Source organism: Typopeltis vanoorti, chromosome 23 (genome assembly GCF_054136105.1).
Source record: "Typopeltis vanoorti isolate ZY-2024b chromosome 23, IOZ_Tvanoo_1.0, whole genome shotgun sequence".
Lineage (NCBI taxonomy): Eukaryota > Metazoa > Arthropoda > Arachnida > Uropygi > Thelyphonidae > Typopeltis > Typopeltis vanoorti.
This window is the reverse complement of record NC_143571.1, coordinates 62,665,958-62,693,175: the sequence shown is the minus strand read 5'-3', so window position 1 is coordinate 62,693,175 and position 27,218 is coordinate 62,665,958.

Below are 27,218 nucleotides of genomic sequence, written 5' to 3'. Positions count from 1 at the left end.
CCAGAGAGAAATATATGACATCACTTCAATATCCGTTCGGAAGAGGGCATCAACAGGACAGTGCCACAGATGCCAGAAATTTGGGTCATGCCCAGAAATTATGCAAAGCTGACTACAGATGTGTGACATACGATGAGAACAATCCAACGACACCTGTAAAAAAAACCTTAAAACCATACCTGCCAAATGCGCAAACTGCGGTTTACCACACCCATAAAGAGGCTGCAGTTTTCACCCTAATAACCGAGTTACAGGGAGATAAATGCAAACTCCCTACTCCCTCCCTCACTACCTCCCACTTTTGATAAACAAGCCGGTCCTCCACCTAGCCATCCAGAACTTAACAAAGAGGGGAAAAATGTTCGGCAGCCAAATAAAACTGAATTCTACAAAAAAAAAAATAAAATAAAATAAATAAAATCTCAAACAGACCCACTCCATTCTGACTGCACACAGTAATGCATAAAAACCTAGTAAAACTAAACTCACGGTTTAGTTTTACTAGGTTTTTATGCATTGCAGTGTAGTGCAGTGCAGTCCAGTACACGAAAACATAAACCTTAAATTTGTTTACAAGATTCCCCCCCCCGTATGTTCGACACGCATTAAGACAGCCCAGAAACATTGAAAGGATTCGTCCTACTTCCTCAGAAGAAACAGATAGTGTCATCAAATGTCTCAACAACAGGACAGCACCAGGTCCGGATGGAATTACAAAAACATAATTAAATTTCCTGAGCTCACAACTGTAATGTACCTTTTCAGTATGATAAATGCAATACTAAGATTTCAGTATCTTCTTCCTCCTTGGAAAATTGCCGCTATCATCCCGATACATAAACCAGGAAAAGTTTCAGAGTTTCCTCAAACTATCGTTCCATCAGTCTCCTCTCGAACATAGGAAAATTCAGAAAGTATCCTAACCAGATTACAAAACGCAATATATAAAGAAAACATCATACCAAATGAACAATAATTCGGTTTCCCGTAGGGTACAACTGGAAACAACCCACAGAAGCCGTTTCTTGAATGTTGCAAAAGCATTTGACAAAATTTGGCACCACGGCCACCCTCTACAGGCTCATAAATATGATCGAATTAATGGAATCATATCTACATGACAGGAAATTACAGATGAAAATCAACAATGGGAATAAAATCCACACATCGGAAAATTATATCCGGAGCACTTCAAGGCTCTGCTGGTCCCGTCTAAAATGAAAATCCCTTTCCTTTTCCACTCAATAGCAGTAAAGTACTTCGTAGCTGACGCGGTGCACTCAAACCAACTCATGAAACAAGCTACAGATAATAACGAAAGAGACTGTTACACGCACTTCCAACCAGTATCGTTATCCGTCCGTTGAAATCACAGGAGCTTTCAAAAAAGAATACTACGCATTATATAGTATCTTTTCGGAGTTTCTAACATTAATTTTCGAGAAATATACGCCTACTGGAGCGCTGCAAATCGAATGCATAATTTGTGTACTCATCTTGTTTGCTATGACGGCAATGCCTTTGTTATGAACAGATCGAAAACCAACAAAAAGCAAGATATGTACATATATTAAAAAAAAATATATATATATATATATATATATATATATTAAAATATTAATAACGAAGTTATGTATAGATGTGTTACTGTGCACGTGTTTAGTAATCTTTTGTGGATGAAAATGAAACAACAAAAACAATCTTGGAGAGATGGTTGTTCGTGTGGCCCATTTTCCATTAAACGGTAACTCAACCAACAAACAAAGCAACACGAATTCTTTCAAACACTGTCGGTCTGGAAATAAAATATTAAGATGGCGATATTTTAATATACACAGAATTCTCTATGGTAAAGTATCTTTCGGATTAAACCCCATGTATCGAAATCTAGATTGAATATCGTTATTTCATTAATATACAATATATCAAACATTTTTTGTTTGTTAAGGTAAATACAACATATTGTTTCCATAGAATCAGATTCTACTTCTGTTGTGAACAATGAATACGTCAGTTTTATTACTCTGGACCTGAGTAATAAAAGCCCACAGCTACATTTGAGTCCAATTTACGTCAAAAGTACTGTTTTGAATTCAATTATTTTGAATTTTGTTTAAAAAAAAGGAAACACAGAAACAATATTTCATTCCATCGTGCTCGTAAGAAAGTTAATAAAAGCTAGCTAAATAAAACCTGAAATCTGAATTTACAGTTAAGAATTTTGACATTATTGCGTATTTCTTTTATAATGCATACTTTGCTCTCTTTTTTATATATTGTTAGAACTAGTCCATTTATTATTTTTATCACGTGTAGCACACATTTTCTACGTGCTGCGTTTTATTTGCTTAGGGTCTACTATGCACTTTTAGTTTTCATTCCAGTTTTTGTTATTGCATGTTGGGTAGTCAGTCTTAATTGGATGTTGCAATGTTATTCTTTGGCACCTTTTTTTTTTACTTTTATACTTTTTTTGGTAACTTCATATCCAACATCAATCAGTAAACGTAATAATTTAACTTTGGAACGTAAAAAAATACGGAATGCCTAATACTACTGAAGACTATTTCACGAAAACATATATTTAGAAACCAGTTATTAGGAATACCATCTTAATATCGCGTCTTTTTTCATCGTAGCATTTAGTGAGGTATGGTGATTCAACTTCCGTGAGGCATGTACGAGCGGGTGCCATCTTATGGAACTAACATAAAACAAATTTTACGAAAGAAGTTCTTATAAAACATATTTATCAAAATATTAATATTAATCAAAAATAAAAATAAAGAAATGTGTGCAACTGTCTGCGTAGAATATCCTAACTCACTATCCAACCCCCTACGTTTACGTAAAAGGTTGGCCTGTACTAAGGGAAGTCGTTTCCAAAAAAAAAAAAATCCTCCCAGATTCTGTATCTGCCAGCGTACAATATTTTCACATACAATAGACTTCTGCTACTTTCATTATATCTTGGTCCACTCATTGTGAAATGTAAGATCTGTATTTCCCTGGACCAGACAAATTTTTATTCTGTCTACAAGTGATCAGTTTTGGTATTTAAAATCAGCATGTTTTTATTTGTTCTGACAGAAGTACTGCAAGATTTCTCTGCTATTATGAAGCTCATAATATAAACTAATCACAATTTTGTGAGAAGAAATTATATTCTTTACCACATCCTTTATTTGCTATTGGGACTGCAGCCGCTCATGTATGGAAATAATATAAAAATGAAATTATGTTATTGTAATCTTTCACAAGAAATTAAATTTAAGAATTATAAAATATAGAACATAACAAGAAATTACGAATTTTTGTAATTCTTTACCATAACTCATATTCTTCTTCTCTTCCATCCTCAAGCCGGGTTGAATTCCACGTGGATAACACAATCCTGTTATCTGTCCACGGCAAGCTATTTCATATGCCAACAGCTCAGAAAGTCCAATGCAATTCTAAGGACTTTATGCGATGTTAATTTTGGGTCTTCCCATGGGTCTTCTACCCTCCATAGTGTCCTCAAATAACAGGCAAGAAAGTCTGTCTCGTTCTATCGGCACAATGTGGCCAAACCAAGAGTTGAAGCTTTTTAACTGTGTATGTAATTGTTGAGTTAGGGATATTCAATCTTACAGCACTGGTGCTGTCTTGTGTTCTGTCCAATGAGTACTGATGATTTTCCTGAAGCTTTTTACAGGATCCTCTCTGCTTGTTTTTTAAGGTCCAAGTTCTCTTCCGTAGAGGGCTGTTGATAGTATTGTTCACTCGTATAATTTTACTTTTAGAGTTGTAGGAATTTTGTTGTTTTGCCAAATTTTATTAGTTTATTCATCATTGACCATAACATGGAGAGTCTACGTTTTGTTGTTGTTATGTCATTTAAATTTGAATTCAAGTATTATCCTAGGTAATTAAAATCATGGTTCTATGATTCCCTGATTAAGTGTTATATGTATATCTTTCGGGGTTCTTTTATTACCGTTTTTTCCAATTTTAATTACCTTTGTTTTAGTTAAATTTATAATCATATTATAATTTCTGCAGGTTTCTTGTAATTTTGAAAGCTGGTTTTGGAGATTTGATTTTTATCTGTTATTATTACACATCATCTGCGTATACGATTAGGCTTCCATTGACTTTACTCTTTTTGTTGAAGACAACGCTTCCGTAATGAGTTCCTGGATCAAAATATTGAAATGGCACGGGGAGAGTGGGAATCCCTTCATAACTCCTCGTTTTGATTTCAAGATTTTTAGTTCTGATGTTTTTTCATTGAACTAATAGATTTATATTCTGATAGTAGTTTGAAACAAATCTTAGTATTTCAAAGTTTATGTGTTTCTTTGTTAATATTTGAATAAGTTTTTCTCTATTGCCAGATCAAAAGCGTGTTTAAAATCCACAAAACAGCAATAAATGTCTTCCCTTCTCCTATGCAATTTCTGCCAGTCTATGAAGAGTAAAAAAGTCAATTGTTGACTTGTTTTTTTCTAAAGCCATCTTGCTCTTCCTCTATTAGATGTTTGTAAATGTTATTTAGACGATTATATATTATTTTTACAAAGATTTTGTAAGAATGGCAAAGAAGAGTAATTGGTGTATAATTGTTTTATTTTTTAACATCACCTTTTTATGTATAGGCACGATTTTGCCTATTTTCTAATCATTTGGGACAGTTCCAGTGAAAAGAATATGATAACGAATTATGAAAACATTTCTTGTTAGGATGTGCAATATATAATATTGTTATGTTCTGTACTATATAATATAAGCCTACAAAATCAACTAAACAGGATGTGCCAAAATGCAAAAATAGATTGGCTGAATGATAAAGCAGACAAATGTACAAAAGACTACTTGCATCACCAAATTCCTCTACTCTACAATTAAAAAGATTACTAAATACTACATTCCTTCACCTCTCACCATGAAAGATATTCAAGACAAGATAACTGGGAATATTAGAGAAATGAAACACATCTGGTACGATTACTTCCCTAATATCTTTAAATATAAGAGCTTTCACCCACACATAGTGACGTCAGAAATATACAGCACCCATAATTCTAGAAGAAATAATAAAAGTAATGAAGATGAAGTAAAAGTAATGCAATCATCAAGAAAATCGGTTTCATAGTTTACACTAGTGGTTCTTAACCTTTTCGAAGTCACGGAACCCTCTTGATTATAAGAAAAATTTGGGGACCAAAAGCATTAGGGTCATAAAACTAACAATAAAAATATGCATGGGCTTGTCTTTTATAAAAATGGAACCTGTTTTAATGCGGTACTTGAGCTTGTCGGCTTTTGCAGGTTTCAGCAATATCGGGTCTAATATGTGATTCAGCTACGCTCATCTCTTTGTCTATATTAGTAAGGCTCACGCTTTTTAGTTTTTGTATTGGTTGATATTGAGAAACCGAGCTCATACAAATATGATGTTGAAAACTTTAACAAAATTTTCAGTGTCCTTGTGGAGAGAGCTGGGTATTCGGCTTGGACAAAAATCCAAAATTCTTCAAGGGTTATTTCAGAGAATTTCATTTTTAGAGTACGATCCGTTGACAAGGTTAACTAATTATTCTTCTTGTGACGAAAATTCACAACTCAGTGCATTAACTGTGCCAAATGGATTTCGTATCCAGTCATAACTGTGTGTATTTAAGGAAGGAAAGTAACTTGAAATCTTTTCTTCCAATATTGTTAAATGTTCTATTATAACGGAAATAATTCCCTCGACATTTTTATTATGGAGCGAAGGAAACATATCTACTGTATTTTTTCTGTAATGCAGTTTTTCCAAAGAGATACCTTTTTTTCTGAGAAGCTGACAATTTGTCACTGGATGTCAAAATATTTTCATTTTCCCTTGGATACTTGCATTAACGCTATTTAAGTAACTAAACATATTGGCTAATATGCCATTTTAGCACACCAAATATCATTTTGAAGACATTTTAGAAAAGCATCTGTACCTTCATTTTGAAAAAAGACCAATAATTAATTCTTAAGGTCTAAAATTCTGGATAGCACTTTACCCCTGGATAACCATCTTATTTCAGAGTGCAAAAGCACTCGTACTTGGTTTCCATAGATATGCAAAGATTTTTAAAAATGCGTGCTTTTAAAGGTCTGGACTAGATAATGTAACATTTTTACAACTAGAGAAATACCATTTTTACAACTAGAGAAACACCATTAACTAGTGGTTTACCTTAGTCCTTATAAGGACTGGCTTAAAGGGGCGAAGCAAGAATGCTTTTCATCTTCCCCGTTATCTGTAGAGGACAGTGTAGGGATAAGGTGTACTTGAGCTATTTAAGCTCTGATCATGGCAGGAGGGTAACAGCAATAGCCGAGCCTCAGTTAGAACTTCATTGGCTACAGCATTGCCATCCATTACTCTCCAAGGGTATTGGATTGAATGAATCAATCCTAGTGGTTTACACATTCGTTACAGAATACATATATTTTTGTATCTAAAAATTAAAATGGTGTGTTAAAATATTGTTTTAATAATATGAAGAGAAAGAACCAATTTTGTATTATAGTGTTTTTCAAATATGCTATACGTTATATAATAAAACAATAAAATAACTAATATTAAACAAATAACAATAAAACAGGTTAAAATATATATCATTTCTTATCAATTATAATAATATATATTGTAACCAAGCGAAAAAAACTTTCTTTACTATACCTGACGTATTATGTGAAAGAACCTGCAATTGGATGTTTGGACTTCTGGATATTATGGTTGGTCGATAGTGCAATTTCTTTAATTTTCTGTAAAACAGAACACGGCAGATTTTTTCAGCCATATATAGCTTGGTCTGGAAACATGGATCATCATTATCTTATACAAAACGCTTGAAAATTATTAGATTGCTTTTGTCCGCGCATGCTCATTCATGTATCAACTTCCCTCCAGCTGGACGAATTTGATTGAAATGTAATCAGATTTTCACTACAATTTGTTGAATAATATTAATTATGCTTTGCTATTAGTTATAAAATCAGGTAAAATTATTTGAAATAATACCAATTATACGTTAAAATTGGTAATAAATAAATTCTATTTTAGATTTTATCAAATAAAAATGAATTTCGGTTCACTGAGTACGATCTAAAACAACCATAAAATTGTACTTTTTTGCAATAGCATTTTGTGTTCAAAATATATTAAATGCAGCGTTCACGCAACCATCCTACGAAAATATCTCTTAAACTGTTACAGTCTTCTACGATTGTTACTAAGCATGAAAACGCAAGTCTTCATAGATGATCAAATATGAAAATCTTGATAAGTAGGTTTCCTAGCGACATCCACAGATAATTGATAGTAATAATAAGATCTAAGATGTAGATCTCCAGTACTGTCATTTAGGATTATCCTAGTCCTTTAGGTATTAATTCTATCGGAGTAGAGAAATAACTTGTTTCTGAGATTTCTATAATTAAGATAAGTAATTCAGCATTGGAAGTAAGAACATAAACCTATTGAACAAACAAACAAGAAAATAACATCATTGAATGAGTACTTGAGCAAATAATGTATTGAATATGGAAAACTGATTCAAAAACTTAAAGTCATTTGCCAATTAAGCATTTGTTGGATAATGTGTTGTTGTATCAGAATATTTGATACAACGGAAAACTCTTAATGCTCCGCAGTGTAATTATGGTTACATAGGAGATCATACAATAGTTATTATGTAAATATGATGATAGCCAGTGAACTGCATTTGTCCTTGGTGGCTTACGAATAATGAGCTCGCAGATTTCCACGACAATCTCAATTCTATTGCTCAATACGAGAGACACCTGACATTTGCCAAAGCTTATTTCTCAATAATAAGGTTTGGCAAATCCAATGCAAGTTGTTAATGGAATCAAAATTATTGTAATTATTGTAATCTTTCAAGGAATATGTTCAACACACACACACACACACACACACACACACACACACACACACACACACACACACACACACACACACACACACACACACACACACACACACACACACACACACACACACGCACGCACGCACGCACGCACACACAAAGCTAATTGTTTAATGTAAGAAAATGGTAAAGTTCCACACATATTTAAAAGAACATTTTGAGCATTCCTTTTGTGTGCACTGTGCTTTCAAGACAGCAAATTTAATTTCCTAAATTGAATTTTCTTCAATAATTTGCTTATCGAAGTTCCGCAGTATCTAATCAAAAACTGCTGCAAATCTAATGAATGTTCGACTGTGTTCATATTGTGATTTATAATGCGATTTGTAATTGTTAGTGATTTAAATTGTTTTTTTTTTCTTCTGTTTGGTAGCGCACACACACACGCACACATGAGAGAGAGAGAGAGAGAGAGAGAGAGATTACTGACTAAATCTTGAACGTATTTGACTAAATTAGGAATAACATGACGAAATAATATTTACTTTATCTTTTTTCAATCTATGCTTTAAATTATCTATTTTTGACGTGCATATATGCATATCATCTGAAAAAAGGATGTAGCTTCGATTAAATAAACAAAACTCTATAAAATGTTTCTTTGTTTTTCGTAAAAATAGATTCTTTTAATAATTGTTTGAAAAAAATCAAGAATATAACTAAAATATGATAACACACCAAATACACCAATTTATTTTTCATATGATGAAATATTCTATTTCAAAAATTAATTAATTATAAATTTTGAGAGGAGATGCGGTGATTAATACCCTTGGAGGGTAATGGATGGCAATGCTGTAGCCAATGAAGTTCTAACTGAGGCTCGGCTATTGCTGTTACCCTCTTGCCATTATCAGCGCTTTAATTTAATTAAATTTTGAAAGGGGGGAAGAAATAATTGACCGTGAGATGTGGTGATTAATACCACTGGAGGGTAATGGATGGCAATGCTGTAGCCAATGAAGTTCTAACTGAGGCTCGGCTATTGCTGTTACCCTCTTGCCATGATCAGAGCTTTAGTAGCTCAATATCACCTTATCCTTGCACTGTCCTCTACAGATAACGGGGAAGATAAAAAGCATTCTTGCTTCTCCCCTTTAAGCCAGTCCTTATAAGGACTATATAAATTTTGAATTTCTATTCAAATGGTTATATAAAGAAACATATAAGGAAATTATTTGGTAATCCTGTTCATATTAAAATTTCCATTTTTTTTAAATGTTACTTTTTTTATTCGATTTTCTGTTAATTAAACATCACATTTAATATTTTCATTTTCTTTTACTATTTCTTCTTCTATGCCCGTGTAACTTTTTATAAATATAAGAAGGTTCTTTTTTTTACCTTATTGTGTATAACACAAAGACTGACTTTTTGCAATGGAGTCCGCATAATAAAACTGATAAAATATTTGTGCTTTTTTTGGCTTAGTAAGTGTGCATCATATCTTATGACTAGATTGTATGAAATTTGATTTAGATCGAATCATAGAAACAAGCCTAAACTGGGAATGACAAACACAGCATTTTATATTTGGAGATAATTGAAATACTTTCACATTTGGAGGGAGAAAAATAAAGGATTCATTGATTGCATCTTTTTGCTCCTATCCCTCGTGTACTGAATTTAAATAGCTATTTTATCTTTTAAGTACAGTTACGAGATGAACCAAAGAAGGAAAACGCAGTTAAATTAATATCTTAATTGCTTGATTTATTTGCTTAGTATACTTTTTTTTTAACTTAACGCAGGTGGCTTAGATATGACGAATAAGATTTTGGAATGTTTTTCAAGTCATTGCAGTAAATATAAGACCTATGAGATACCCCATTCGTTCATATTTATTGTATCAGGGGAAATATAAGTCTCGGATGCAATTAGCAAAGATCAATAAAGTGATAAATGGAACCTCTGTTCAGAAGGCGTGCTGGATCCGAGAAATCATTGGGAATAGTGAAAAGGCCACAAGTATCAAAAGAGGAAGCCGAAAGAAATAAATCGAAGAAATAAAGCCATTAGTGGAGATATAAATAATCGTATGCCATTGTGTTGCCAGAAATTTAATATAAAATTACAAGAGATAAGAGTAGACTCTTTCCAACATAAACTTGATTTGTATAATTTGATTATTTTTTTGTGAAAATGGGACTACAGAGAATGGAATTTTTATTAAAGTAAAATAATAAATCTAAAACTTATTTTCATTAATTATTTGGAACGTTTCGATTTTATCCTTTTCTCCCATGTATTTCAATTTAAATCTTTTAAAAACTAAATTTAAGTTTTTTAAATTTATATATTTATATATTTATATATATATTGGTATGATGAGGTTGTGTAATTATTAGAGCTAGTATTAGTAACCGTTAGCTTCATAATGCTTGCTTTCCTAGCTTTGGACCAAAATGTGCTTTTCTATTAGTGTACAAATTTGCTGGTTTTGCGGTTATATTTATGCTATGCAAATTTGTTGGTGGATTGGTTTATATATACACTGATTCCGATTTTTTCAAAAAATAAATTGACTACTTTGTAAAAATGTAAATGTAGATTGTTCCTATACATCGTCAATGATGACTACACATACTAAGGGGACACTGGCGCACTTGATTAAAATTTCAGAAAATAAATTCTGAGAGCACATTAAAACAACATTTAAAATTCATGACATGGGCATGAATTTTAGGCGCATTTCAGAAAACATGCAGACGCACCAATGATTTCTAGCTGTCATAGTATTCAGAGACGTTTCTAATCAGTCCAGCATTTAGATTAACATTGAAGTGAGGAAAATGAATTCTCATCTTAATCAAAACGAAGCCATGAAACAGCCTAAAGTTATAATGAATGGCAAATCTTAACTCGAGTGTTCCGCTTCATAAATGAATTTTTACATTGAAAACTTTCTCTTCGCGTCATATTTACGATATGTGAAATCACACAAGCCTAAAGGAACACTTAAAGTCATTCAGTGTGCGCAGTGGAGAACGGATATTTGGTAATTTTCGGATGAGGGAAAGGAGATTACTTGAATTATTACAAAAGGCGGTGAACATAGCTACTGTTCATTTAAAAAAAAATCCGTTTCTCCTCTTAGCAATCATTCATTAATCATGCAGCGAAATGTACTGACAGTTCAATTGCTTCTTCGACCGTGGCTTGAAGTATTGCTACCTGACGCACAACCATTTTCCGATACTTAATCATTTTGGAAGTACGCTATTATAAAAAGTATTAACTTTTCTGACGTAACTCGATTAAAACAATGAAATTCACATTGAATCACTATAAGATATGAAACCAGATATATGTGTTTAACGTTTATTTATTTTATATATATGTTTATATTTATTTATTTTATATATATGTTTATATTTATTTATTTTATACTTTTATGTTAATTTATTTTGTATTTTCATATTTATAATTTTAAATGAAATATGCCAATAAATTATCTTGTTTCTTCACAACTACGCTGCTAGTATATAGTAATTAATGATTTAACATTAATTGTCTTCGCATCAGTTATGAGGTTATGGGTACTAGTTATGAGTACTGAGTATTAGTTATGAGTACTAATTGTGAAGAATTCATGCGCACACTTCGTTTGCTTACGCTTGAATAAAAGATCAACAGAAATGTAATTTCTTGGCATCTTTAGTATAATTTATAACCAAGTGAAAACATTTTCAGCAACTGTTTATTATTTTATTTTATTTTTATTTATTATAATTATTTTTATTTCTATTTATTTTTATTTCTTATTTTATTTATCATTTATGTATTTATTTATTATTTATTTAATTATTTATTATTTTATTTATTTATTCATTATTTAATTTTATTTTTGTCTAAAGTGTAAATGAAATACTTTTCAAGGTACTTTTCACAGGAAACCGATACACACAGTTTACATGTGATAGTCTGTTAGAAAGTTAACTACTCCCAAACGTAAATAATTCACTAAAACTTAAAAAAAAACATTAAAGACAGAAAAAAATGCACTTCCTGTTGGAACTACTTTCAATGCCACCGTTCCTTATTAAAACTTATGAATATTTCATTCATCTTATTTGTCTATTTACAAACAAAATTATTGGTAATTTTTAATATTTAATAAAAAGTATTTAAGAAAGCTATTTATATTTTATGAAATTATTTAATATAACTATTAAATGGAAGTATTTAGTAAAATTAATAATTTAATTCAAAATCTATTTTCGTACACCATATTAAAATATGCATATTAACTGATTTATTAAATGTTAATGAATAGATGAAAATAGGTGGTCAATCGACCGTGAGATGCGGTGATTGATTTTATATGATATGAGATGCCCATACATATACATATATAGGGTAACGGATGGCAATGCTGAACCAATGAAGTTTAACTGAGGTTCGGCTGTTGCTGTTATCCTCGGTTAATGAGTTCGCTCTCTTAGGTTTTGCCCTAAGGGAGCACTTTGAGTCTCCGGGGTAAGTGTTCTCCGGCACGGCCCGCTGAGGGGCTTTGTCGGTGAATTATTTTCTTCGGAATTTGAGCGGTTCTGCTCAGTGGTCGGGGAGCCCGTCACTGAGTGGAACCAACGCTGAGATTAGGACGGTCTTTCGCCCACTATGGAGTGGCCTAGAAATCGTCCGTATTTTTGAGATTTCACCTTTACTTACATTGTCGGTGATTGATGATTGATTCATTCAATCCAAAATACCCTTAGAGGGTAATGGATGGCAATGCTGTAGCTAATGAAGTTCTAACTGAGGCTCGGCTATTGCTGTTACCCTCCTGCCATGATCAGAGCTTTAAAATAGCTCAATAACACCTTATCCCTACACTGTCCTCTACAGATAACGGGGAAGATGAAAAGCATTCTTGCTTCGCCCCTTTAAGCCAAATAAATAAATATAAATAAATACCTCGTGTGGTTGCCAGGTAAAAATAGAACCGCTGTAACCCAAGAATGTAGTAAGAGGAGACTAAAATGGACCCAGAGTTTCTTCCGGAATTTTGCTCCCGGTGAGGAAGGGCCGTAGATTTCGGGGGGTTTGACTTGAGAGAGCATTTTGAGTCTCCGGGAAAGGTGTTTTCCGGCGTGGGCCTTGTCGGTGGATGGAATTCCCTGGAATATGAGCAGCTCTGCTTGGTGGTAGGGTGAGCACTGTCGCTGAGTTGGACGATCTTTTGGTTACTATGGTCTAGGGATCGTTCTAATTTTTAAACAGGGCTTTACTTAAAAATCGCCCGACTGTAGCCCATGCATGTTGTACGATGCGACTAAAATGGATACCCATGGAGAATAATGGATGGCAATGCTGCAGCCAATGAAGTTCTGAGGCTCGGCTATTGCTGTTACCCTCCTACCATGAGAGCTTTAATAGCTCAATGACACCTTATCCTTACATTGTCCTCTACAGATAACGGGGAATATGAAAAGCATTCCTGCTTCGTCCATCTAGCCAAAAAAAAAAAAAAAAAAAAAAAAATTATTATTATTATCCCGTGCGGTGGCTGGATAAGAATGGCTCCACTGTAGCTCATATGAGGGAGATTAATGGATGGCAATGCTGTAGCCAATGAGGTGTTAACTGAGGCTCGGCTATTGCTGTTACCCTCCTGCCATGATCAGAAATTATAGCTCAATAATACCCTATCCATACATTCTTTTCTACAGATAACGGGGAATAGGAAAAGCATTTTTGCTTCACCCATGTAGCCAAAAAAAGCAAATAATTAAATTTTCTTTTAGAGAAAAGGTACAAGTGCTAAACAGATTTCTCAAAAGTTATGGTAGACTCACCTCTAGAAAACTATTGTATAGCTGACTAGTATGCATTATATATATTAAATAAAATATGTTTCATTCCACTCTGAAAAACAACCGAACGAACTTATTTGCCAACCCAATACTTATGGTGATTTGCTTTTCCACTGTTTATGTTAATACCGAAAAAACAGCTGACATTTAAAAAATAAATACAAGCCTGAAGAACCACGATTCTATAAGCAAAAGACGTACTTTCTGAACATTTGGCCTTGCACTTTTTGTTTATGGACATCGCTAAAAGAAGCAGAATGGAAAACCGGCGCCTATTCCAATAAAGGAACAGAAAACATACAAAAGTACACACACCAGTTAGACGGGAGGAAAAAAAATAATATTTTTTTTATCTAAGAAAAACAAAAGTGAAAGATTTGACAATAGTGAATACAATCATGGTGTTCTCCATGGTACGTATGTCACTGGGGGTGTTTCCAAGCGGCTATTTTATGCTTTTAACGGATGACAAGATCAGTGGCAGTAAAGTACTGTTGCTTTGTCTAGAAAACTGCTTGAAGGATATAAATAACAATAGAAATTGCTCATCGCACTCAGTCTTCGTAATTTGGTGAGATTGCAAACCGAGATAAATGTCTTCAAGTATCTGATTCATTGCATTTTGGCCATGAATTCAAGGAAGAGTGTAAACCCAGACTAAAATGGGATAATTTATCGCGTATTACATTTCGCTCTTGGAGAATGCCATAAACTCAAGAACGGTCATTATTAGACCCTCTTTATGGCATCTATAAACAGCGGTTATGGAAAGAGATAGTAATAGGACAAGCACGAAATAAAATTTCGAATTATTATTTCATGGATCAATTGAAGGTAAAACTTTTTTTTTCTATGCAAGGAAACGGACATTTTTAAACTTGGCGGTATTTTCTTTAATATCTTCCTTATTTATTAAATGTATTTTATTTTAAAAATATAAAATGAAGCTAATATTAAAAATAAAACTGTGTCTGGTCTCTATACAAAACGGGCAGCATTATATAAAATGCAATCATTTAATAATCTCGTGTCATTGAACTGCGTATATATATGATTAAATACCGTATCTTATTGTTAGAGTAATTATCAGTATCATGGAAATTTTTGTATCTTTTTTGCTAAAAATTATGATTTATTTATAATAAAAAAATGTATCAGGTAAGAATATTATTGACAAGAATTATTAAATGAAAATATTTCTTCAAATGTTTATTTAATTCGAAATCGATTTTTATACACCATGTTAAAATATATATATCACAATTACTTTTACTACTTCCAAGTAAAGCTAGTGGTTATCGATATCAATCGGGTAAATTTTACTTTTAATGATGAAAGAAAAGGTTTGAAAATCTAGCGTGCTCACTCTTCGCATTTCCAGGATATCTCATTGGGGCTGGTATAAAATCTGTGTATGAAACTACCATGTTATAACCTTCAACTCGTAATTAATCGCCTGTTTTCTTTCTGGTCATTGATTCAGTTTTATGGTAGAAGCTTTTCTTTTTTCATATCTTCCCACAAATTCAGGATTATCCAAGAACTCAATAGAACAATACTTTCTATTCATTCTTCATGAATTTCACTAAGCACAAAAAAGAAAAAAATAAATAATTGTTTTCAGCAAAATGTGTAAATATCTAATTGATTTCTTTTACCTATCGTTCCTTCCATAGACATGACATATAAAACGGGTCTCTATAGACGAATGTTATTTTGAATCTTGGATAAAAAAATTTCGAGCCACCTTACGTTTGTTTTGGTTTAAATCAGAATATTTTTGGTGGAGAATAATATTATCCACTAAAAATGTATAATGGAGAATAATATTATCCACTCAAGAACAATTACTTTTGCTCTAGCTTTCGTATTCATTGCACGTTGATAAGTTAAGGAATATAACAAAAAAAAACCCTGCTCTAAACATCAAACACATAACAACTTGCATGAAATCATTTTAGGCCTCTAGTAACAGGGTGGTGTGGTGGCCATATATCGGAGGATGAGCAGTTATTACCTAAAAACATTCCCCACTTATTTGAGGAGTAATTTAAATTCCACCAAGATTTTTCAAGTTTTAGGTTACTTTTATTCACAAAATGAACAACGACTTAAACGATTCAGAACTGTATGTCACTAGTGAAAATACGAGTAAATAAATAAATAATCTCCAATATGTCAGAATTCGCACTCCTCCAATAATAAAATATATTTTGTATCGATCCTGGTTGAAGTCTGATTTTTTGTTCTATTCGTTAAAACGATAAACTAAGGGATCATCCTTCCAATTCACAGATAGTAGCGAAAAAAAGTTCACAATTCTCTTTTTAATATGCCTTGGTAGGAGATTATTTTTATGATTGTTACGAAAGTGGAAAAGGCTCTGAAATTCATGCATACCAATAGTGGGTAGTCATGGCAATCAAAATCTGTTTTTCATTTACATATATTTAATAAGGCAGTTGCGTTACTTTACTGTCAGCCCTGTCATAACGGATGCCTAAATGGGCTTTAGATGCCTCGCAAACGATTCAAAGCGACTCGATTTGCCCTTCGTCATTTGTAATTGATGTATGTTTTCCAGAGGCAAATTTCATTCACGTACGAGTGTCTCCAAAGAGGAATAATACCATGCCCTTTCCTTTAAATAGAACCGTTTTTAAGAATTTTTCTTCCATCCTGTCATCACTGAAGACCATATGTACATAAATACATATTTGAGCGATATTAATGCAACAATATATGTTGCCTTGTCAATTTAAAGAGAAGGGTATTCCCAAAAGGATAAATCTTTCTGCATTTCTCTCTCCCATACAAATTCGACATCACTTCCATTCTACTTGTCATTATGTTTCTTTTTCTTTTGTAGCGTAACATTAATATAATTTAGACTTGTTTCGTAACTGTCAGTAAAACGTTTTCCTTAAGAAAGGCTTTGCGAATGTCATACATCGCAATTTTACAATTTTTATTATTATTTTTATACTCTGCTCAACAGGAGAGGCAGTAATGGCTACAGAGTCAACTAACTTTAATTCCTTATTTGGAGGCCTAACATGCTCTTTTGTTCATTTATTGATGTTAGACGAAGATTCTCCTCCGACTCTCATCCCCTCAATGCATGCCTGCAGTTTGCTTGGTTGTTGTTGTTGTTTTTCACTCCAGTAAGCAAACCGAACGAATGTACACTTCTGGAGAGAGAGACCTCAAAGGTTAACTGGCAAAGTCAAAAAGAAACAAAGTAACTTATGCGTTTTAATATAATTCCCCAGTCTGGTTGGCAGAGTAGTTAGCAATCCGCTCTCCAGCCGAGAGGCTGCGATTTCGAATCCTGCCATGGGCATGGATGTTTATGATTGTCTTACAAACTTTGTGTGGAAAGGGCCTCTGCGACCCTACCACTTCTTCTAGCAGAAAGCTTCACTCCCAAAACCCTGTGAGTACGGGAGTGACCATAAAGCGTCCATTGACGTCAAATGTGAACTATTTCCCAAATGAATCCAAGTGTTTCTGTTATATTCTCTTTTGATTTCCACTTAGGAAATAGCCGATATTTTTGAACTATTAATATCATTTGTTTCTGGCCATAACATTTCTATTTCTTCACATCCCTTATATTTATTTTGGGTTATAATGCATTTATTAGCCTTAACAATTGAGTACAGAAAGTACATAATGAGTACTTAAAGTATTAATTATTGGTTAAAAATATGATGAACTTAACATAATTGTTTCGTTTTAAGCTCGTTTCATTGCTCAGTCATGATAATATTATTACAGTATTCGATCCGATAAGAATCCTACAAACCTTGAAAAAAATATTCTTAATACATACGTGAATTGTAGAATTTGGCTTCCTGCCTTGTGCTTCGTTTGTGCAAAAATACCATTGAACGTTGTTCTTATGAAAGAGGGGCTCATGTTTGATGAGATGCGAAAACAAATCTTAATATTTGTGCTTTAAATGCAGCTACTGTTGAAATAAATATCCTAAATATCATTACAGAAGATGAAACTGTTACACATCCTCTGAAATCTAAGATTTTCAACTATGTATTACTCAGTCTCGAATAGAAATAAACACGAATGATATGAATATGCAATCGGATAACATGGAGATCGTGTGCCGTTGCCTCTCTAGGAAAACTCTAGTCTCCTAGTGGAAGGCCGAGAATATATATTTTTAAAATAATAATAATAATTTATTACATATGATACATACATTACATAGTTTTGATTAGGTATGATACATTACCTACATTTGTTTACATATGAAACAACATTATTTTCATTTCTTTACATTTGATACATTCATTTATTCTGATAATAATAATAATAAAAAATTTTAACAATAATCATTATAATAATTTATAACATATGACACATACATTACATACTTATCATTATATATGATGCAGCATTACATACATTTGTTTACATGTGATACGTACATTACATGCATTTGATTATATATGATACATTTATTTTTATTTATTTTATTTTTGCAGGCGTAGACTTCTGTGGTTAATTGGTTCAAAAGATATATTTCGGTGATTACAAGACTTTTTTTTTAATTATTCAGTTATATAAAACACTGAAATAATAGTTCCCGACAAGTTTCGTAAATCTTAGGATTTACATCTTTAGGGGGTAAATAGTATAACTTAAAGTTTAAACAAGAGAATTAATAAATACAAATCATAACCGTCTGGCTATTCATAAAACTCAAATAACAGAATGCAGATATAAAACGTTATTGACGTTGAACAATACTGGACGATGTCACGTGTTCTTGTTCTCGTTCATACAGTCCGAGCTCAGATTGAGGTAGATTTTTTATTAGAGCTGACCACACCTGATGGAGAATTAAACCTTGATTTTTATTGCATTGGGTTGGATTTTTTAGCATATTAGCAGCTTATTTAAATTTTCTTATATAACTGTTGTTTTCTATGTATGACATCGTCATTTTTGCCAGAGTACATCGTGTCCAGTGGAAGTGGTATGGAAAGCAAGACCGGTTTTTTGTACGTCTTTTTGGTGCTCAGCCATGCGTATTTCTCCAGATCTTCCTGCCTGTCCTACGTAGCAAATCCTGCAAGAGCAATGGATTTTGTAGACTCCTGGTTTTTTAAGAGGATGATGAGGTGGTTTTGGTGGATGTAGGAATCTTGAGATTTTTTCCATAGGAAGGAAGGATACTTTTATGTTGTGTTTGTTCATTAATTTGGCTAGCTTGTCTGTAGAAGTTTTGATATAAGCGAGATTGCGTTTTTGTAATCCTGTTTTATTGTGTTGTTAGCTGGAGGCATTTTAAGGATTCTCTTGATGGTTTTTGTTTCATGCCCATTCTGTTGGAGGATTTGTGTTAAGTATTTTAGTTCTTCATTACATCTTTCTTGTGTGCTGGAAATATTGTATGCTCTGTCTCGAAGAGTTTTAATTAAGCTTATTTTTTGTGAAGGATGGTGGTGCGAGGTTGAATTTAGAAATCTTCCAGTGTTTGTCAGCTTCCTATACTGAGAAGGAGAGTTTACTTTCTTCATTAACTTCTAATAGAATATCCAGAAAAGGAAGTTTTTTTTATTTTTTTCTTGTTTTAAAGTGAATTTTATGGCGTTGTGCAAATTGTTGAGATAATCTTTGAAATTGATAAGTTCATCTGTGGTTCCGTTGAATATGATGATGAAAATATCGTCCACATAGCGTAGCCATATTTTTGTTTTTTTTATGGTAATTCTTAAGAGCATTGTTTTCAAATTTTTCCATAAATAGGTTTGCTAATACCGGTGATAATGATGAATCCACGGCCAGTCCTTCTTTTTGTTCCCAGATTCTATCTTTATAGGTGAAAAAAGTATTGTTTATACAATGTTTAAAAAGATTCAAGATGTCCGTAGGGAAGAGGTCTTCTGGGAGATTCAAAATTTCTTGTCTCGGGACGTTTGTAAACAATCTGATAATGTCGAGACTTGCTAATTCTCCAACAAGTGTGGTCAGTTCGAATAAAAAATCTACCTCAATCTGAGCTCGGACTGTATGAACGAGAACAAGAACACGTGACATCGTCCAGTATTGTTCAACGTCAATAACGTTATATATCTGCATTCTGTTATTTGAGTTTTATGAAAAGCCAGACGGTTATGATTTGTATTTATTAATTCTCTTGTTTAAACTTTAAGTTATACTATTTATCCCCTGAAGATGTAAATCCTACGATTTACGAAACTTGTCGGGAACTATTATTTCAGTGTTTTATATAATAACGGAATAATAAAAAAAAATAAAAAATAAAACAAAATGTGGTGTAATCACCGAAATATATCTTTTATTTTATTTTATTTTTATCTTGGATGAGATGAGATGTATTTTCTCAGCTTTCATCCTCGAAGCTTATTTGTGAGCTAATATCTGAGGATGACACTAGTTATTATTTATTGCATTTTTTGCTGTGCTGCGAAGCTATGAAATCAAATCTATGTTTAATTGGCTTGAATTCCACTGCAGCCCTTTGATTGAAAAATTCGCACACACACACACACACACACACACACACACACACACACACACACACACACACACACACACACACACACACACACACACACACACACAACACACACACACACACACACACACACACACGCACGCACGCACGCACGCACACACACGACAACTTGGAATATATTGATGCATCGCTGAACTGGAAGCCTGAGCGAATATATTGTGTTTCATTAAGTTTGTTGTATGGTATTTTGGGTGCATGTTTCTTGTTCATAGTATGTCCTTAGAGCTCTTTTCAGACTATTGTAGTTTGTAATATTTCTGTATTCAAAAGGTAATTTGTTTATCATGTCTTGGATGTAGAAGTTTCGCGTGGCCTTTCCGTATTGATTATTTTATTTATATGTGATATAATTAGTTGTCTGAGGTCTTGTTATACGGTATGTATTTCTGACTGTCCTGTAGTTGGCATCGAAATAATGTTTTAGCAATGCTGCATAGTGACATAAATGTTTTACTGTCAGTATTTTGTGTTCTTACATTGCAGTGTATATAAAGTCGTTATTGTCTCTTTGTTCCCAAAAGATCAGTTTTATCATTTTGTACTGTAGCGACATTAATCTATTTAGTTTGTAGGGTGCACAGAAAGCATAGGTTGCTATAGCGTATCATAGTATATTTTAGTATAGTGCTTTGTATATTAGTGTTTTTAAGCGTGTGGTAACTATGTCTTTTAACCTGTAGAGTTTGACACTTATTTTTCGGAGTTTGTTGTGTAGATGGTTTATGTGGCTATTCCAGTTCATATCTGCATCGAAGTAAATTCCAAGGTATCGTATTGTTTCAACCTGAGTGATTGTAGTGGTTTTGCTGTTCTGTGTGTTTTTTATGTTGGAAAGTGGATGTTGGATGGTTATATATTTGTTATCGACTGGTCGAGTCAGTGGATTTCTGAATATCATTGATTTTGTCTTTTCTGAGTTTAGGTGCATGGAGTTTTTCGTGAGCCACTCTGTGATCAGATTTATGTCATGTTGCATATTTGTTTGGGCTATGCTTGCGTTATTATGGTTGGATATTATAGCTGTATTATCTGCATATTGGAATATCTTACCTTTGAGACGGTAGCTGATTAATATCGTGCGTGTAAAGTTTGAATAGAGTTGGGGAGAGTACAGGCCACCAATGCTATTTACAGGCCACCAAACCTAAACATGATAAAATTCTTGCACGAACTCCCTGCGGTACTACACTTACTGGTAGCTCTCTGCTTCGGTTTGACCCGATACGTGCGATATGCTTTCTATTTTGAAGGTAGTTTGTAAACCACCTGTGAAGAGACCCGTCTATTCCAACATGCCTCAGCTTTTCTAACAAGGTTTGATGTGTGAATGTATCGAATGCTTTAGTTAGATTAATAAAGACTACCATGGCAATTTTGTTTTTGTCTAAGGCGGTATTAATTACGTCTGTAAAGTCTTCCAAGAGAGAGATGTTGTTCCCTTATTTTTCTGAAAACCATATTGTGTTTTGGGTATAATATGAAAGGTCTCTGTGTATGCTGTGAGTTTCTTCAGTATGATCCGCTCCGTAATTTGATTGATAATTGGTAATGTTGCTATGGGTCTGTAATTGCTGATTAAATTTCTTTTTCCATGTTTGTATATGGGTGTGATTATGGCGGTCTTTAGCATACTTGGTATCTGTCCTATTTTAAATATTTTATTTATTAATTTTAGTAGGATAGGACTTAAACTAGTTGCATGTTGCTTGATATCCTTCGGTCTTATACCATCAATTCCTGGGCCTTTGGTTTGATTTGCTGTATTGCAGAGAGAAGTTCTGCTTCTTTTATGGTTGGGAACCATAATGCCTGTTTTGATTGTGGTCCAATTGGGGGGGTCATATTTTGTGATTGGGGGAATATTTCTGTGCAGTTCTTGGATGGAGTTCGCAAAGTATTGGTTAAAGTCATTTGCTAGTTGTTGGATAGGTTTTGCGTCTTTCATGAAGCTGTGTTTTATGGTTTCGGAGGCGGTGGTGTTGGGAACACAATCTAGCATCTCATTGATCAGATGCCAGGTTTGTTTCATGTTGTTTTGTGCAGAGGTTAGTTTGTCTCTGTAGTAGCTTGTTTATGCATTTCTGATTTGTGTTGTAAGGCGATTCCTTGTTATCTTATATTCAGGTTTGAAAGCTGTGTTATTTGGATATCGCTTTAATTCTTTCCATTGGGGGGTCACATTTTGTGATTGGGGGAATATTTCAGTTCTTGGATGCAGTTCTTGGATGGAGTCTGCAAAGTATTGGTTAAAGTCATTTGCTAGTTGTTGGATAGGTTTTGCATCTTTCATGAAGCTGTGTTTTATGGTTTCGGAGGCGGTGGTGTTGGGAACACAATCTAGCATCTCATCGATCAGATGCCAGGTTTGTTTCATGTTGTTTTGTGCAGAAGTTAGTTTGTCTCTGTAGTAGCTTGTTTATGCATTTCTTATTTGTGTTGTAAGGCGATTCCTTGTTATCTTATATTCAGGTTTGAAAGCTGTGTTATTTGGATATCGCTTTAATTCTTTCCATTGGGGGGGGTCACATTTTGTTATTGGGGGAATATTTCTGTGCAGTTCTTGGATGGAGTCTGCAAAGTACTGGTTAAAGTCATTTGCTAGTTGTTGGATAGGTTTTGCATCTTTCATGAAGCTATGTTTTATGGTTTCTGAGGCGGTGGTGTTGGGAACACAATCTAGCATCTCATTGATCAGATGCCAGGTTTGTTTCATGTTGTTTTGTGCAGTTTGTTTGTTTGTCTCTGTAGTAGTTTGCATATGCATTTCTGATTTGTGTTGTAAGGCGATTCCTTGTTATCTTATATTCAGGTTTGAAAGCTGTGTTATTTGGATATCGCTTTAATTCTTTCCATAAAGCGTCCTTTCTGTGTATTTCTAGGATTAAGTTTTGTGTTATCCAAGGATTTTGTGATGTTTTTGAACGAATTCCGACTTTCTTTGTAGCTTTCTTATATATTTCCTCCAGTGTGAGTTTAATGTTGTTGTATAAGATATCTGCTGAATCTGATGCCAAGTCTGTTTTTCTTATTTCGTGATTGACTATTTCTTCGTCTATTATTGTTTTTTGTCACTTTTCTTCTGTGGGACATTGCATTGATATTGTCTTGGTGTGCAGATTTAGAGCGGTGAAGAAATGGTCTGCTACTTTACACTTTATGACTGATTTATGCAGTGTAACTGTTTGGTGGGGCTGGGACGTTTATATGATCTAGACAGGAGGAAGTGATAGTATTTCCGAATATTTCTTTTCTAGTCCATGATGTTATTGTTGGTATTAGATTATACATGGATAGCGTGTCTAGGTATTGTACAGTGTTGTTCTGGTTTTCGTTTGTAATATTTATGTTTATGTCGCCAATTATCATTAGGTATTCGGTTAAGCATATTTCTTGACGTGAAAGCCAGCAATTGAGTTCGTGCAAGAATTTTATCATGTTTAGGTTTGGTGGCCTGTAAATAGCATTTAGTATTATGGGATGCTGTCTATTGGTGGTATTAGTGATTTCGAGGCAAAGGGTTTCAGCATGCTCAAACTGATAGGTCGTTACTTTTGTTATTAATTTTTGTTTGATAAATATTAATATTCCACCCTCCTCTTTGTGTTTGGCGGCATGATCTATGTTGTTGGAAGTCTAAAATTTGGAAAGCAGTCACTTCGTCATTAGTTATGGATACTTCTGTTAGAATCATCAATATCAGTGTAATTCTTCAGATAAGCCTGTAACAATAACCGATGTTTTCGGATGCTTCTGATGTTAATATGCAAGATTGAGAGACCTCTCGCTTGTACTGTGTGTTGTTTCCATGCATCAAGCGATTCTAAAGTACAATTACGGATGTATTCTGGTGTAATTATATCTATCTCATGGGTCACATTCATTTTTGTTGTGTTGAGATCTTCTTATTGAACTAAGTTGGAGTCTTTTGTTTCACTCTGGCAACCTATCTATATCTTCCGAGCTTTTTATTTGTATAGACTTTGAAGTCTGTGACTTTCTCAAGAATATTTTGCCGTCTTTGATCCATAAAAACTGATACTTTTTTCTGTTTTTTCTTTCCTTTCTTGGTTCAATAGATTCTGATTGAAAGGTGTTAAATACTCAGACAGAAAGATTGGTGTATTGTCTTGCGATGCATTTAAATCCTTGACTACTTGTTTTTTTAGTCTGCTGGCTTTTATGAGATTGTCTCTTGCAGCTTTGCTTGTCAGACGGATTATTACTGGTGCGGGTTGGAAAGCCTTGTTTTTTGTTCTTCCTGGGAATTCAATTTATGGTCTGAATATCATTATGCTCTAGGGGGATGTCAGTTGCATGGCCTAACTTTAAAACTACGTCTCTGAGATTTTCTGTGGATTCAGTTTCTGGAAGACCGTTTATGACAAGGTGTTCTTTATGTTGTTGTTGGTTTAAAACTTCCTACTGTAGTTTCAGGGAATTAAATTCTTGATGAAGTTCCGATGTGTCTTTTATTAATTTGTGTTGCCTGTCAGTTAGTGCGTTAATGCTGGCTTTAATGTCTTTTACCGTTTGTAAGATTCTTCGATTTTTCAATTATTAAATTTAACAAACTCTTCATATTCGCTAATTTTTTTATTATTTGTTTATTCTGGTTATCAAATAGTTCTTGGACAAGATCTACTAAGCTGGCTTTTATATTTTCTAAACCTTTTTCTAGTAATAAATTTACGAAACTCAAATGATAAGACTCGCCGGTATTTTTTGTCTGTTCAGTTCATCGTCCGATTCTTCCTCCAGCGTAATGAGTTGCGCCGTTGGTGGCGGCGTTTCTTTGTTCTCTCTGCAGTATAGGCATTTCCATTCCTCTCGTTTGGCATTGGATTTGTGTTGCCATGTTGTTTCTGAGAATCCGGAACATGCAAAGTGAAGATAAGGCATTTCCTGCAGGTTATATGACTTCCCTCGGACGATAATTCCTTCAGGCATTTGTTGAACTTCATGACTCACCTTTCTTTCCTTGGACAACTGCAAAGATGGCGACGTCCTTTGTTCTATGCTCGTTAGTGACCGCGGTGAACTTTGCTCAATTTTCAGCACACTCAAAATTTGGATTTCACTTGGCAGATTTCGATGAATTATATCTCACTGTCTTTAGCGTGACAAGAAGAGTTACTTTGTGATACTTTTAAATTAACAACAGGAGTTTGAACCATATTAAAGTATAAAACCTGAACCGGCGATACAAGGACGAAGCAACCGTTCGTATGCTTACACAGCGCATTCTAATAACAATAATAATAATAAACTTTTCAATTCATTATTAACATTATTATTCATGCCTACTTATTTACATTATACACAAATGTACATATCAGTACAAGTACTTTCACATTATACGCATCTACATTGTATTCTTACGAATAATGAAACTTGACAATTTTACAAATTTACAATTCTGTACTAACCATGTGTACAATGCAGTACAATAATTTTGTATCACTTTACTTTCACATTTTATTACTTCTCAGATAAATGACACATATATATATATATTATAATATTTAGACAATAGTACTATAATATCTTACGTGATACATTTCACTCTTAATGTCTTTAGAATATGTACAATGTGGAAATTCATATAACAGAATAATAACAATCACAGTAAACGCTTGCAAATGTAGTCCACAGTTACACAAGGTAGATACTCATATCAAAAATCATGATTATTACAGATTTTTTACATTTTTACAGTATATATATATACAATGAATACAACAAATATATATATATATATATACAGGGTGTTCGGGATAAATTTGACAGTTTCGTAAGGAAAAAGAAAATCTTCTTTGTATCTATTAAATTTAATGAATTGACAAAAAAACATTACAGGCAGAGTTAATTACAATACTATCAACAAGATTTACTCAAAATAACCACCATTAGCATCGATCACAGCTTCAATTCTGCTTCGGAACCTCGAACAAGCTGATGCTACAGTCTCCCTGGGAAGGGCCGCAAAAACTGTTTTAATTTTATCCATTAACTGGGCTTTTGTATTACTGGAAGTGCGATTGGTGTCTTTTTCAACTGCGCCCCATACAAAATAATCCATGGGGTTAAGGTCTGGGGAGTTTGGAGGCCAAACATTTGGACTGGTGAAGTCGTAGAAATTTTCAGACAACCATTTTTGACTTTTCCCAGAGGTGTGGCAAGGGGCCGAATCCTGCTGCCATACATACGGCCTACCATTGGCTACCCTTGTTATCCAGGGCTTGACTACAGTTAGCAACTCCACGAACAAAGCCCGAATTCCAATGCCAGGGTTCTTCAACACCTGTTCCTGCAGATTTGCGAGGAATTCTGCTGTACGAACGCAATCAGATCGTCTGCTAGGGATCTTTCTTCTTGCTACATCCTCGTAGTCACCATTGCAAGTCTCTAGTTCATGCCTGATTGTTTTTACTGTATTCAGGGAGCATTGGGCAGCAGTCGTAATATCCTTATTTTGATGGCGGGCACGAATCATCATGATACAAGTTATTCTCTTCCATGATTCAGGTGGGTTCCAGCTATCCATCCTTTCTGACATCTTGTATATGAATGAAGAAGGGTCCAAACTTTTAAATGAAGAGAAGTGTGTGTTAATACATGTAACTTACGGAAAAATATAATTAATTATAAATATGTCAAATTTATCCCGAACACCCTGTATATATATATGCAAAAAGGGCAATAAGGAAGAAATTAAAAACTACAGACCTATAAGCCTACTCCCCACCATATATAAAGTTTTCACAAAAATTATAAATAATAGAATAAAATCTAAACTAGAGGGAATGTAATCCTGTGAACAAGCTGGATTTAGGAAGAATTACAATACTTTGGACCATATTC